This window comes from Limulus polyphemus, unplaced genomic scaffold, assembly GCF_000517525.1.
Source record: "Limulus polyphemus unplaced genomic scaffold, Limulus_polyphemus-2.1.2 Scaffold98, whole genome shotgun sequence".
NCBI lineage: Eukaryota > Metazoa > Arthropoda > Merostomata > Xiphosura > Limulidae > Limulus > Limulus polyphemus.
The window spans coordinates 115,152-132,276 of NW_013665708.1; the positions used below are offsets into that span (position 1 = coordinate 115,152).

General features: G+C 32.1%; 1 long non-coding RNA gene across 1 annotated transcript in view; it reads right to left on the bottom strand.

The window, feature by feature from the left end:
* Positions 1 to 17,125, bottom strand: part of LOC111088534 — a 55,395-nt gene that overhangs the window by 35,451 nt on the left and 2,819 nt on the right. The window contains exon 2 of the long non-coding RNA XR_002613023.1: positions 10,539 to 10,615. This is a non-coding gene — a long non-coding RNA (uncharacterized LOC111088534). The remainder of the gene's footprint in view (positions 1 to 10,538; positions 10,616 to 17,125) is intronic.

Here is a 17,125-nt window from a genome sequence, read left to right on the forward strand (position 1 = left end):
GGATTAGAGTATACTAAACTTTACACATTATATAGGCTACACTAACGTGACGCTTAGCCGGTTCGTTTAACTATTATACGTGATGTACGTTTTTTTGTTGTTATTTTTGGGGGGGTTAATGAAAGTGTTCCAAAACGCGACCATAATTTTTTGACGAACTAATATATTCGGGGAATATGTCAGTTAATGACGTTGTGTCTTTCTGGATGTGTCACCTTTCTTACAAAAGATTTCTACCATCAAGAGGGATAAGCCACAGAAAGTAGATAAGTTTAAACGTTTAAATCTTTCTGTTAAACTAGAAAATCGTATGTCTTATGATTTTCATATATTGTTACAAGATTCTGATTTTATTGGAAACTCAGTAAAAGTTTAAAACTAGATTACGCATATTATGCAACAGCTGAAGGATTGACAATTGTTTGTAGTGTTTTCTAAATATCTGGAACTAAGCGAAATCGTGGAACAATTATTAGAGTTATGAAACAAAACACACTGAGAAAATCTGAGGTAAAACATATGTGATCACATTAGGGCATAATTATATGTAAGCAACGATCCTTTTTTTTTTCAGTGAAAAGTAGCATTAAGCTTCCTCACGACTATGATGGATCCAAGCTTACACGAACACTTAAGGCTATCCCTTGAACCAGTAGAGGTACTGGACCTGACATGTAGAATATCTCACTTTTTTCCCCTCTGTAAATTCGTTTCCAGCATTGTCACGATAAGTCCGAGTTTACTGTTTTCTCATGACCCACAACAAGAGAACATAAACAAAAAGAGGTAACGTATCCTTGTGCAATACGTTGAGCCAGTCGGCAATAGTTATACCCCTATCAAATTTTGATGGGTGTTATGATGTTAAATTTTACACATATTTCAAGCAAAGTTGAAACAATTCTGTTTTTTTTATTATTATTTGATTATTTTTACTACCTTGCCCAACTGCTTTTGTTCTGCTCGAAAAATATCTTTAATAAATATTTTTTAAAGAAGAAACCAGAAAGGTAATAACGATTTTAATTTATGTAAATAAACATGATCTTTCAAGTTTTAGCTTTTATAGTAAGGAAGAATTTTTCTAAAACAGGTACGACGTTTCGATCACTGATGCGATCATTCTCGAGTATGTAACTTGTGGTAAAATAATACTTATAGTCAATAAGTAAACTATTAAAACATAACATTTAATGGCACCATTTTTATGTTCTTGTTTTTGCATGATCTTCTCGATTGTAGCGGTTGATTTTTAAGCAAATAGATGTTGAATGTTTAAATTTGACGTAAAATCTCTTAACTTTTGTTAACATGATAACTCTTCCATTCATAATTTTTCTCTTAGAAACAATCCCAACAAAATTCTGTCTAAAAAAAATAAAAATAAAAATTCTTTCTTCACCTGTAATAATGTTTTGATTGTTACGGAAAAGCCAATGTTCATTACAATTCTTTAAGAATACCTCTATTAGTGACGACTAACGGAATTTTTCTTTATTGAACTCAGACCATCTTTTGAAAAAGATAAAATTAACATAACTTTAATTAATAGAACTTCTTTCCTTCCTATGTGCTTTAAATGTTATCTTGTCTTTAAATATCTTAATTAGACTATGCTGTATTCTTTTGTAAAAATGAAACCGAATTTTTCTGAGTTGCAATTGATTTTCGTTTTATTAAATTTATCGAGTTTCAAAGAGTTGGAGCCACGTTTAATTTTCTCTTAAAAATTACTATAACTAAGCAAAAGTTAACTTTGAAAACACAGTGAAAAAATTTCAATATGTAAAAAGGTTGTACTTTGGTTTTGCACAAAAAGAACTAAGTAGCTTTTAATATTTTTCATGACATTTAAACCTCATTCACTATTTAATTCAAAATTGTTTATTTAACGCTAAATTTGTTTCTTTTGAGAAATAGAAATGCAATTATCCAAAGAACAACAGCAAATATTAATCCTTGTTTTGGATAAACAATGATTAGGTTTTAAAGAGATCAGATGTGTTTTACTCATTAAAAATCGTGAGGTCAAATAGCACGTTCTCTCATAGAAAATAAGTTTGTGTTGTTTTTGATTTTTAGCATTAACAGATACGAAAGATGGATCTACTTATGTATAATCTGGCTGGCTAACCATAAGCCATACTTGACCTCTGAAGTTTTTACACAAATACCGTTAGTTGTTTGTCTTAGTGTAAAGCTATGCAATGGGCTATCTGCACTTTGACCATCGAGGGGGTTTAAACTCCGAATTATAGCGTTTTAAATCCGTAGACTCGCCTCTGACCAACTTGAAGACAGATACCGTTAGAATACTTCTTCATTACTTATAGAATAAAGTTGACCTCAAACAAAATCAAAGACCATAAAATATTTAGGCTGCATGGACAATAAAAAAGTTTACAAAGTTGAGCTGCGTTGAATATAAAAAATGATCACGTTTACAAAGTGATGTTCATTTAAATAACAAATTGGGATTTCTGTATATCAGGATATAAATGATTTTCTTCTATGTCAATTATATTTGAGGCTAACTGAGTAAGAATGTTTTTTAATTCTAGCAAAATTATATTTATATTTTTCACAACTCATGCTGTCTACAATGTTATATGCGATTTATAATATTATGACCAAAACCTTATACAGAACTAATGCAAGACATGAAACAAATTACGAAATTAAAATGTACAACACGTAAAAAATACTAGATTTACATGCTATAAGATCTGGATGTTATAAGAAATTACATTGCATAGGGCAGGTTGACTAGTTTCGCTATAAGCACTAAGAATACAGGGTAACCTTCAAAACCCATCACATATCTTTGAGAAAAATCGGTCTTCTTCCAAAGTTATTTGACTTCAGGTCAATGAACTTCATTATTCTAAAACTAAATCTATTGTAAGAAGGTAATTTTAGCACAAACTCAGACAAATTTGTTACTCTTTTGACTTTGTTTTTGACTAAACGTGAGATGTGATATGAAGATGATCACAAACAAAACAACTAGACGTGACACGCCAGCGAATACACGATGGTTGATAAAAAAGTTGGACAGTAATATTTTACATTCAACAGTCTTATCTATCAGTCTGCGTGAATGATGAATAATAACTGCACGATATTCGCAAATAAGAGTGTGAAAAATAAGGTATTCTTATCACCTATGTTCTGGTTCATGAAGTGGAGGAAAGAAATTAGCTGTAAACCTTGAAGTAGGAGGGAAACAATTTATTTAATCTTAAAGCAATAAAAGATAATTTAGGTGATATGAAATATCCTCAGGCATAGTATTTTCTTTATAACACCAGTACATGAAATATCCTCAAGTGCAACATTTTCAATATTTTAAACGTATTCAAATTTGGAAATAAAGGTCTGCTTTAATTGTTGAATACCTGGATATTATAAAACTTCTATTACGCTACTTTACAAAAAAGAAAAATAAAAGTAACAAAACTCTCATACAAAGAAAATAGTTTTGTATATCCGTCTTTAATGGAAACTTTGCGGCATGTTTAATTGGTACTTAGGCAAGCATGTCCATGTTTAATTGATACTTAGGCAAGCATGCCCATGTTTAATTGGTACTTAGCCAAGCAAGTCCATGTTTAATTGGTACTTAGGCAAGCATGCCCGTGTTTTAATTGGTACTTAGGCAAGCAAGTCCATGTTTAATTGGTACTTAGGCAAGCATGCCCATGTTTAATTGGTAATTAGGCAAGCATGCCCATGTTTAATTCGTACTTAGGCAAGCAAGTCATTATTATTACTTTTGCTATTCGTTGACTTCTACAAAATGTTACTCAAAATTCAAACAGACTGTATTTGTCTAAATACCTGATTTCTATGGCTTGTGGACGTTTTATGTAACTTCTGTGACATATTTCCTGTTTCTAGTGAAAGAGTTTTAGGAGAACTATGAAATGTTAAGGTTTATATGTACGTTTAATTAAATTAAGCTCTCTCTTGAATTTACTATACATCAAAAGATAAACATATTTTTATTTTAAGGAAAAAGATCACTTCAAAGAGAAGCTTTTATATTATTTTAACAGAAGTTGGAAATATTACGTGCATCTTTTGTTTGTTTGTTTGAAAACTATTAACATAACCAAGATAAAAACTATAAAGCATTAAAATAGGCCTTTACTTGGTAGCAATCAAAGCAGAATTAAATGGCAGTTCCTTTTTCAAGAATTTCATTATTAATTTATTTTGTTTTCTTCTTTTTAAGGAGACAAGCAGTTTGAAATATTAGCCTACACTTCAACAGTTGGTTGTCAAAGCGGCATTTTAATGTATAATTTATGATGCGATAAGGTCTGAAAAATTCTTTTCTTGTTTTGACGTATACTATTTCTCTGTAACTAACAGGATTAGATATGCAAAATTCTGTTAATTATTCTGCAATCGAATACCTACCGCGTGAATGTTATTAAATCTATTTTTCAGCTATTTGGTTGGGTTTTTCTTAAGGTATATCATAGCCATTAATTATTATCTTACTTTTCTTTAGTAATTAAATAATTACAGATAATTAACCGAACATACCAAACTTTATGAAAATATTTAGCAAAGAAGCACTAAATACAATACAATTGTAAAACCCTAAAACTAAGTGGCAAATACAATACAATTGTAAAACTCTGAAACTAGGTGGCAAATACAATTGTAAAACCCTAAAACTAAGTGGCATCAGTAATGTGTAAGTGCTCCTTCTTATCTATAAGTAACATAAAAATTACTCTTTGGCTGTTGTTGTTTAAGCTGAACAAATATAGTTTCACTAAAATCAAAAAAGCAAGGACTTCATTTGCCTCAAACCACAGAAGCGAGACACATTCAATTTTCCTTATAAGGCCAGCTGCCTTTGTAAGATACCAGCTTAGACAAACACGATGTCTTTCATACCTCTGCATGGATTTAGTTCTCAATCAAGGATAAATACTTCTCACTTTCAAGTATTTAGATGACTTTTTCCAAGAGTCCACAAACTTTTAATTATCTTAGGTCTTTAATCTTACACAAATATTTGTTTTGAAGTTGTAGGTTGACGTCTGTACATCGATAAAGTTTAACAGGTACCGCGTGTTTGCTACAATTGTTTCTCTAACAAATGCTATATATATATATATGTATATATTATTTGATATATGCTCATTTTTTTGCTGGTTTTCATTATTGTATGAAAGTATTTTGAGTGGTTATATCGGTATATGTTATGCTTCATACATATTCATGTAAGTTTATGCAAATATTTCAATGTTTATGCACAAAAAACTTAAATACAAAATTCTAGAACTAAGCATATTATTTTTGCTTTTGTTTTACATATTCGATACTTAGGTAAATACGAAATCAAATAATGCTGCTTTTTTAGATCATTGGTACTTGATATGTGCATTACATATACATGTATGTATGCTTGTTTTTTTTTTATTTTCGCGCAAAGCTACACCAGGGCTATCTGCGCTAGCCGTTCCTAACTTCACAGTGTAAGATTAGAGGGAAGGCAGCTAGTCATCACCACCCATTGAGAACTTTTGGGCTACTTTTTTTACCAACGAATATTGGGATTGACCGTCACATTATGACGCCCCCACAGTTGAAAGGGCGAGCATGTTTGGTGGGACGAGGATTCGAAACCGCGACCCTCAGATTAAGAACTTTTATAATTGTGCCTTCTTATTGCTTACTTAATTTGCATTAAGTTATGTATCAACTGTTTAAGAGAAGTTATTGTTTTCTGTCATTATTTCGTTATTTCTGTAATAGGAATTTATATTTAACATATTTTAAAGCCTTAAAAGTAGTCCGTCAATCCGAACTAAATAATTTTATTTGAACAGAACTTATGTATGACAACAAGAAATAACTTGCAGCTCAATATCCCCGCCTCTAATATTTTAATATGTTAATTTGCTAAGGAAGAACAAGAAACATTCGATTAGAGTCCCATAGATTTTAAAACAAAAACAAACATTATTATTTGGATTTCTATACTAATATTTCAAAATTCACTTGCTCTGGCCTTCAAATTAAATTTAAACCTTTGTTCATTTGTTTCCTCATACTTGGTTATATTTTATTTTGCTGTTTCAAACACTCCTGTTTTTAATAATTGTATTTAATGGCGACACTTGAGTACAATAAACTTAAGTTTCTTGCTCGACTATATCAAAATTGGTCACGAGAGGGCACTGATTTCTCTCGAGGCACCTGACCTGTTATGAGTACTCGTGGTTTGAAAGGGTGCATCATAATGTCAAATAAGCCATCTTTTCTGAGTAAGGACATAAGGTTATAAACATTTCGATTTGAGTGATGAATAATCGTCCTTTAATCACATGGGATGATTTGAAAAATTATCTAAATTTATCTTAGGCAGTTTTAAGGTGGTATAATCCTTTATCTGTACTTCATGTTTTGATGGCCTTTCAAAATAACTTGGGGCTATTCTCTTATCTTAGCGTCTACGAGAGCATAATATGTTGTAGCCATATACCTTCATTTACAATCTTAACCCGCCAAAAACAAAATCTAACATGTAATTTTATCAACCTGTACAATGAACAAACCCACTAGTAAATTAATCATCGCTTCTTTTGTGTATTTCGTCATTAAACTAACTTTGACACTCTCGTGTTCAAAATTATTATCTAACAAACCAGTAATTTAATATTCAGTCGTTTCAAATAAAATAAAAACCGCAATAAGCATAAAAATTACCTCTAACTATACTATAATAAATATAGGGAATGATATCTCTCTATTTAAGCTTGTTTATTGAAGCAGCTAAAATTCGGTATTTAGAAGTTAGCAGGACTACATGCTAGAATTCTGACGAGTGTAATATATTTGGGTTAGTGTTAATACCAAATTTTAAAAAAAGTTATTTTAGCAGCATATAACAAAATTATTTCCCATCTAATTCGGCCTATTTTTCAATCTGCGACAAAACAAATAATATTTTTAATTAGTTACTCCTGTTTTAATTTTTGATACTCCGGATGAAAGAACGCGATAGCTTTTGCTTGTTTATTCGTTGTATTTTGCGCAAAGCTATTCTAGGGCTACCTGTGCTGACCTTCCCTTATTTAGAATTGATAGACTAGATGGAAGGCAGCTAGTCAACACTACTCACCTCAACTCTTGGGTTATTTTAATCAACTAGTGGGATTAGCTTTAACATTATAACGCCCCCACGGCTGAAAGAACGAGCATATTTGGTGATAATACATTAGTATTTTGGTTAATGTTACCAAAAAAAAACTGGAGCTGTTAAAGTAAATTAACAAAACAGGTAGACGGATTTAAGGGTTTTTTCTTGGAGAAAAACTAAAATGAATGCTTTTACAAAGGATCTTTCCCTCAACCAGAGGCGTCTCGGTGGCAGAGATCGGATGTAAAGAATCTGGGATTTGATCAATTTTGCATTGGGTAAGATGGAAAAATTACACTCAACAGTTTTCAAATCGGACAAAAACTGACCGAGTTATGAGTGGCCACATCATCAGCAGAAAACCCATAGTTAATAACAGTACTTCTTGTTGTGTAACCTATGGGTCCACTATGTGACTCACAATGTGAGTCTTCTTCTTCTTCGCCCGTCGTTGCATCTGTTTTTTAGACCAGACTTCAGTAGGTTTTCCTCAGATTGCTCCAAATCCTGCTGACCGTGACTGGAACTATGCTACTCTACCGCATGTCGTCATCATGTGCAAGACTCCGAAATGTTCGACTTTCATCCTGTGCAGCCACTGTGAATGTGATCATCATGGACTTTTTGACAGTCCTTGTTGAGACAAATCTATCTATGAAGCCCGAAGATGCTATGCTGGTACTCAAGCTGTACAATGAACAAACCCACTAGTAAATTAATCACCGTTTCTTTTGTGTATTTCGTCATTAAACTAACTCTGACACTTTCGTGTTCAACATTATTATCTAACAAACCAGTAATTTAATATTCAGTCGTTTCAAATAAAATATAAACCCTAATAAACATAAATATTACCTCTAACCATACTATAGTTGGTGGTACTCAAAAATAGGTTTGGTGCTAAGAAGAACATTAATGATAGTAATAGTAGGCTATATTTTTCATGATGGGGAACTGCCCTCAACAGTAGCAGCATTCTACCAGATCAGATAATCAAGAACAAGGTCTCCAACTTCAAACACAGAATGAGGAAAAGTCGCATAATTCGGTTTGAGAATTAAAAAAAGAAGTAATAAATTAGTTTGTGCGACCGTTGCTGGTAAGGTTGTGCAGCTACTCTGAAACCTTGTTATTATACTCCCGACATATGGATTACATGTTTGGATACAGCAAGTTCCGAAACTTCCAACAGTATATGCAATACCTCCAAGAAACGATTACCGATATTTCCTATTCTTTGTCCTGTCACTCAAAAAAACATTACTTTGCTTCTGATGAAGTGAGATTCTGTGTTATAAACGCGTGAAATATCTCTACATTAGATATTTATAATCGCAAACTTCCGAGCTCATTTATCATCAGAAATCGAGTTACATTTTTTTGAACAACAACTGATATACAATAACAGCAATATAGAGCATTACAAGCTAGACAGTTAACTAAGTTGTAAATTTGATGATATGGTATTAGGCGTTGCAAAAATGGCGAAGGATTAAAAGTTTTAGATCTATAAGCAATAGAATTAATAACCTTATACGTAGGAGAACTACTAGGCCTTCAGTTAATAACAGGCTTGTAAGACTGAGTGTATCATGGCCTAGTTATTAGCGTGCCGGACTGTGGATCCAAGGTTTAAGGGTGTGCGTGCCGTTGCCACGAAAATGCGTTCCGCGATTTGAGTCCTTGGGTGCGTTATAAGAGTGACAGTCAAACTCTTTTTTTTTTTTCGAGTAGAGTAACCCACGTGTTGGCGCTAGGTTCTGTTGACCAGCTGCCTTCCCTTTAGTTTATCATTCCGAAAATAAGGATGACTAGACTTGTGTGAAAAGTAAAAAAGAAATAACGTTTGGTCAAGAGTAACACAAATATCCAACAATGTAGTGTCTAAGAACATAAGAAACATACAGCACAGGAAAAAAAAAGAACCAGAATAAGTGTAATTACTCTTGAAACACTTTCTATACAGAGCACACAAAAAAAGCTTTATAATTAAATGGGAAAAAGTTAATATACATATTAAACGAATGTTCATAATTACTCGTTGAATTTAAAACTTAGTCTGAGTAGCTCAGCAATCCCACTGTTGTTAGATTCTAATATCTTCATAACACGATGAGGGTTAAACGTCATCGTAGGATAATCATGAATAATTTTATTTATGTTGAAATTAATAAAGAAGAAGAATGATACTTGTTTACGAGTTGAAAATCATGGCTGTGAAATCTCACGAATGGGCCTTGTTAGCGTTGCTTTTATCTCCAAATAAAAAGTGGCAGAAGCAGCCACGGTGCTGTAACCTGTGTGATTTACTTGTCGTGAAGATATTACTTAAAGATTTTCGAGATGAGGTGACGTAATCAGAAAGATAGCGAGTCACTGCCGCTCACGTGCCCTCTCCATTGGCTTACAGGCGTGTTGACTTATCATCACAATGATAGGTTTCCTTCAATCCCTGCAGGTTTCAAGGTCGTTAGGCGATGGTTGTGTGCTTACAAATTGTACATGTTTCATTATTTTATACACGACACATGTCCATTAGGAAATAACATAAACGCATAAGTAGACTCGCCCATAACCTGTGTAGGCGAAGACTATCCGCTTTAACGCGCCACTAACAAATACAGGAACAAATAATGGCCGTTCGAAAGACAACAAACTTTCGGTGGAATACATCTGGATTAGTATTACAATTAGACTGCTTCTTCGGCAATGTCGTTTTTATTAACGCATATACAGTCTGAAACCAACACCGAATTAGAATACACTAATTTGTGAATATAATTAGAGGTTATTTTAAGCAGCATATTATTATTTTTTTCTACGAACGAAAATACTATTGTAGTCATTTTATTGTGTTAGGCCAAACTACCATATATAATGGACATTGAATAGCTGCATATTTTTCGAGTTAATAGAGTCATTACGCGCATACATATTATATAAATTAATTCTGCAAAGCACATGTTATTTCCTCTGTTATAAAAAGTAAATTTTATATGTTATTGTTTCTCAAATGAACTGAATACAATTGTTCAGAGTGTTATCATACAGCGACGAACCACTAGGATGAACCACTGTCATGAAACACGCTGACGTCAAGTAGCAGAAATGGTTGAAGATACAGTGTTAATGGAAACATAATTTATATATATATATAGCAGTAGGTTGAGTAATATAGTGCCTTTATCGTATTTTTCACACATTCGACATTGGATTTATACGTCCAAAAATTATTTAATGCCTAATAAGATAATTTACATTAAACTGTTAAGGTTTCAATGTAGTTGTTTGTTTGCGAAAATAAATTATAAGTATCTGAATAGCTTCATGGTCATGTTATCGGAAAAAGAAAATCTTTCTATTATTTACTTACCTCAATTATTACCTTTAAAGTGCCAACAGCGAAGTCAGACAAGACGAGCTGCGTTTGCTAAAAAGTTTACTAAGCACCTTCAAGAAGAAACAAGAGAAAAATATTAGCTACGGATATTTTTAGCTTAATAACTATCATATTCCATTAAATTTTAAGTAAAGAAAACAAATTTATTTTACAGTTGTTTTTTCTAAAGTGCGAAATGTAGTAGACAAAATTTTGATGTGTTTAATACGAGAATAAGCTCAGTGAGCAATATTTGGATGTATTCAAAATCTAATATGGAAAATGAATCACATAATCATATTTCTCTTTATTACCCCCCCCCCAAGTAACACAGCGGTAATTCTGTAGGCTTATAACGCTAAAAACAGGTTTCAATACCCGTGGTAGGCACAGCACAAATAGCTCATTGTGTAGCTTTGTGCTTAATTACAACCAAATTTTATTTAAAACCCAAAATAAAAATGTTAAGAAAATCAAAATTAATGAAGAAAGATATATATATATATATATTAGCTTAATTAGAATGTAATATTATGACCAAAGCAATATTATTGACAGTTTTGAAATATGAAAGAGTTAGGCAAACATAAATTAACAAAATATTTATCACAAATTCAGGAGCAAATGCGCTACCTTCTCTTAGAACATAAATGCAGCTTCTCTGAACCTAACCCTTTCACTTATTTAAAGAGTGGGTGATATACAAATTAATGAGTTGGCTTGATGACGATATTCTAAAAGTGGGTGATAAATAAATTAACGAGTTAGAATGATAATGATATAAATGAAAATTAAAAGCGGGTGATAAATAAATTAACGAGTTAGAATGATAATGATATAAGTGAAAATTAAAAGCGAGTGATACATAAATTAACGAGTTAGAATGATAATGATATAAGTGAAAATTAAAAGTGGGTGATACATAAGTTAACGAGTTAGAATGATAATGATATAAGTGAAAATTAAAAGTGGGTGATACATAAGTTAACGAGTTAGAATGATAATGATATAAGTGAAAATTAAAATCGGGTGACACATAAATTAACGAGTTTGCATGATGATGATATAAGAGAAAATCAAGAGCGGATGATACACAAATTAACGAGTTGGTTTGATGATGGTACAAGAGAAATTGACGTGAAATGTGCTGAACATGCCTAATGCAAGTTGCATATTCCAAAAGCAGTAGTAACAATATGTTCCACTTTTCTATGTGGTTAGTGCCATAAATTATTTTGATTGTAATATATAATTATTATCATTTTAAATTATAATTACAGTTTCGAAGATTACTTAACATCATTGGATTAGGGTTGAATTTAGGAATAACCTAAATTTTCTACAATGCGTTGAACATCTCAAGATATTATTCAGATTATGTTTGAATATATTTTTTCACTAAAGTTATCGGTTTTCATATATTGTTCCATTCCATTCATTTATAGCATTAAGTTTGTTTTGTTAAATTTATTGTCATCATGAAAATACGTGTTATTTTAAAATTAATGTAGCTCTAATCTATGTGGTCAGAAGTTCTCAATAAAGCTATGAACTTTTTATACTTTCGATCAAACCTCCTAATGATCACCTGACAATTTTAAGCGCCAGAAAAAAACAACTTTTAACAGTTATTTTTGTCTATAATTGATTTAGTCTTCAAGCAAGAATCTCTTCAAAGAGAGAGATTAAAATAGAGAGAGATTTAAAACATTCCCACTTGATTAACTTCTAACTGTGCTGCTACAAGTGAAAAACACTATGAGTCTTTGTGTATTATATACGTATATATTTCTTTAAACACTTGATTAACTTCTAACTGTGCTGCTACAAGTGAAAAACACTGAGTCTTTGTGTATAATAACGTATATATTTCTTTAAACACTTGATTAACTTCTAACTGTGCTGCTACAAGTGAAAAACACTATGAGTCTTTGTGTATAATATTACGTATATATTTCTTTAAACACTTGATTAACTTCTAACTGTGCTGCTACAAATGAAAAACACTATGAGTCTTTGTGTATAATATACGTATATATTTCTTTAAACACTTCAAACTTTGACAACATACCTCAAGATTAAAACTAATGAAATCAATGATCAGTTATACTCTGAAATCAATAGATGCAACCTAATTAAAACAATGTCAATAGTCATACGCTTTAATCAACACCTACATTTTTGCGAAAAACTAAAAAACAAAATAAAAACGGACAGATGTTATTGAAAAGCGATTTCATGTTTGAACACCAAAGAGTTATGCTATTTTTGAACTTGTAAAAGGGAATAAACTCTGGCAGGATGTCAAAGTGCATTAGAATTTGTTTGTCCCACAAGTTCTCCAGCGTAATTTGTTACTAGATAGTTTTCCAGATTAGGACTTGTAAGGATTCACTACACGAATGAATACAGGAAACGGAAATCCCAATTTGTTGCAATTACTGCGTATAATCCTTCGTAACTTGTATTAGGATACGGCGTAGAGTGTGTGCCATCTATAAATTCAGCTTCTACAGACTGTTGAGTACGTTTTATAAAAGCAATTTTCTAACTTCACCAAGTAACTACAGTTCATGTCGCCACGCCTAGGCGTGCTCTATCTTATGATCGTGCATTTTGACAATAACTTTGCAAGGTAATTTCCAGTGCAAAATAGAAAGCTAAAACCACTGCTTCTGGTGATTTGAACAGTATGTCTTTGCATGGATTAATATGAATATCCGGTTTCATTTTGTAGCTGCTTGAGGTATGCCAAGATTGAAATGATATGTTTTGGAAACAGCTTGTGTACATATGACTTGCGTCAGTTTTCCAGATAAAGATTATTCTTGATTATATTGCATGCTGTTGCCTGGGGTACATTGGTGGCTTTTGCTAATGACTTTTGTGTATTTTCACTTGTTACAAGATGCCGCACTTTGCTTACCACGGTTGGGATAAGACTTGTTGCATGTCTCCTTCTGGATGGTCTTCTACCCCATGTTGATTCATATTCCTTTGTTTTTCAAAGCCATTATATACAAGGCATAGCCTCATCTTAGAAATTCTAAGTCCCAGATCTGAACTCTCCTTCTAATATGAGTGTATGAATATTTTGCTCCGGAAAGGGCTGTTGCATACCTTTCGCGAAAGCGATCAGTTTTCGGTGTCATACACTACCTACAAACGCCAACCAATGTCAAAATGTAGTTTTGATATATTCCGTTCAATTGCTACTTTATATCGGTTGTGGTTATCATGTGACTCGTTGATTTACATATTCAAAATCGTTTTAATATTACGTAAAACCCTGTCGTTTTCAGAACTTATAACAGCTTACACCAAACAGTAGCAATTGCTGCTATTTGATAGTGACGTCATAAAGACAGCACAAGTTAACTACAATATTTCAAGATAACCTGTAAGAGAGATTTGAATATAGTACAACATTATGATTGTAATTATCTTTCATAAGATTCGAATTTTAAACCGTGCTTCGGTATCTTTTCTGATGTCGATGAAGCGCTTTGATAAGGTTATTGTATTGATAATGTCAACGTTTCTTTAGAACCATATCTATATACGAAATAGTAAACTTTGAGGTAATAGCAGTAATACATACAATCAAACCCCTTATTTTTATATTTTTCTTACCAACGTGTTATCTAATAATTGTGACATTACCAAAGTATTTGCTACTTCGAAAGGTGATAACTTAAAAATATATGCTTATTTAGTTTCCCTCATTTGTACGATATGAATGTACACCTATTATTAATCAAAACTTTGCCACTGATTTATCAAGATGTTATAAACAATAGTAACTGAAATAAAACGTCTGATTTTTATGCTACATTTACAATCAATTTATGACTTTCTGGAGCCTAGAGAATTTCAAATCCTCATACTGAGATATGAAAAGAATATTACAAAAAAAAAGCGTATAATAAAATGGTATTTTTGTGGTTTTGTTCATAAACAAGTTATGCTTATATGTCATTTGACGTTTAGTTTGTTGGATATTAAATTTATGTATCAAGAACGTTGACAGAGAGTTAGATTTTAAATAATTTTAATGCAAAATGTATTACAATAATATTGAGAGGACACAGGAGATTTCATCTCTTCTTTACCTTTTGTGCAATAATTTTGACGCGATGAAGGGTGGCATTATTTGTTACAGAAGGAAAGTTGGAACTATAGATTCAGATAGCACATCAGCTTGTGCGTATGTGTGTCTTTATTATGTAAGAAAAAACATAATTTTTAAAATTTATGACATATAAAGTTGAATAAACAAAATAAAGATTATCGACATAAAAAACATACTTTCATTCATTGGTCAATCAAAGCTTCCCGAAGGCTTAAGTGTATTTTTACTAATACGACAACATATAAAACAGTCATTGAATATGTTATAAACCCATCCTTGAGGAAGTTATTTCATAGGAGAATTAGATTTCACACAAAAATAATGGTTAATCAAATCTTTAAAATATTTGTTCCTGTTTTAGCGAACTAAAATAACTCACGTTTTTTGTTTAAATATTTTTCGAAAAACATTTTATAAACAACTTTCTGCAGTACAACTTACAAGTGACAAAAAAAGGTTAGTAAATATACAAACAAATAGAAATATGAGGAATTGTAACATTAAAATACTTCTCCAGATCTTTATTGATCATTGAAGAGAAAGAAAGGAAGAAATTACTAATATTTGGAAATTATATCAACGTCTTTTATCATAAACTTTTATTTAAAAAATTTCACCCACAGTATGAATTTTGCGTCAAATTGTTACAAGGTTTGGAAAATAATATATTGCGATCTCTCCAACCTCCAAGCAAGTAGGATCAATTGCATTAAAATCTAAAATTAATATCGGATTGTTGACTGGCAGAATGTGCTACGAATGGTAAGAAATTAAAATTCGAACAGAGCTTAACTTTACAGCAATACACGTAAAGGTTTAACCAGAAATTAGATCTTATTTCCATAGGGATGACTTTAATTTGTTTATAAATTTTGGTGACAATTCAATATAAAAGTTACGAATGCAAAAATGCAGGAGTGTAGCTTAATTTCATATTTTTGGGAATAATTGCATATTGAAATTTTAGATACACTAAAATTCAATTTACGTTTTAATCTCGCATGGATGACCTAGTAATAGCATAATAGGCTGCTTTTCGCAAAACATTCGTACTAGTTCTGAATAGTTTAATTTATTGATGATATATTAAAGTACGGTGCCACTGTACTCAAGATTCTTACATTAATATTACCCGTGCTTGTTTCTGAATACTTAGATAACATTTATTTGCAATATTATTAAAGCCCTTTTTCGTAATTCCAAAACGGACCGGGAACAAACGGATATAACAAAAAACTTTGTATTTCCGTAAATTAAATGTGCACTGGTGTACTCGTTCGTTCCTTTTCACTAAAATTTAAAGCCTCTGTATCCAGAAGCAATCCATCATGACATCATTTCAATTTCATCAGTATACTTGTTCTTCCACTCCAAAGATTCATGAATAGTTAATGTACAATGTACAAATATACAAAACTAAATCATATCTCGTACATTACGACGCCCTTGTACTGACCTAGAATTAAAGGACTTACACGCTGACTTATTATAAAACCGCTATAGTACCTCAGCGAATGAAAAGTAGCCCTTGCGACTAAACACAGCTAAAGCTGATATCGAAACCATCTTTCTTGTGTTATATATTTTAACATAACATGACATTAAAAGACAACAAGGGACATTTTCGTGCATCTGGGCTGTCTTATCCACTAAATTAAACTAAACTCTAAACCTAAAAATACTTATCAAGCTTTCCCTGAAACTCCCTTAACCACATCCGAAGGCAATCCATTCCTCAGGGCAACTATTCTGTTAGAAAAATAGAGCTGTTTAAGCTGAAAATGACTACTAATTAAAGAAAAAACGAATAAACGTTATCTTCTAATTAAGCATGCTGATTGAGGGCGACGTGAAAAATTGGGTTGTCTGTATGTGTGTGTGTGTGTATGTGTAGAAACATTTTTCAAAAGTCTTAAATTGAAATTGTCCACATCATCACATTTAGTGAAAAAAAAAGCAACAGGTTTTAGGCACAAGTAGTTGTTAATTTATCTGTATAAATATATATTTGACACTCATTGTGATATATTAAGAAACTATCTGGAACGTTCATGGTTAATTTCTCTTATAGAAAGTTAAGAATTTCTACATTACATAATTCAGTATTTTTCGTTTATTTAGAATTCTCATGTCAGGCTATACAAGGGCTATCTGCGTACAACCGTGCATAATTTCCAACTGACAAAGTAGTAGTAGTAGTTTCGTATGGTGTTTTTCACATCTCCAGATTCTTTTAGAGGTGAGTATCCGGGAGTAAGACTTGCGTGTTTTGGTCTGACGGGGATTCGAACCCGCGACCTGCAGATTACGAGTCGAGTGCCCTAACCACCTGGCCATGCCGGGTCTGCTGACAAAGTAGAGGAAAGGCAGCTCGTTATTGGCTGGCTGAATAGTGGGAGTTAATCGTCGTCCCTGTATCCTGGCCCAGCATGGCCAGGTGGTTAAGGCG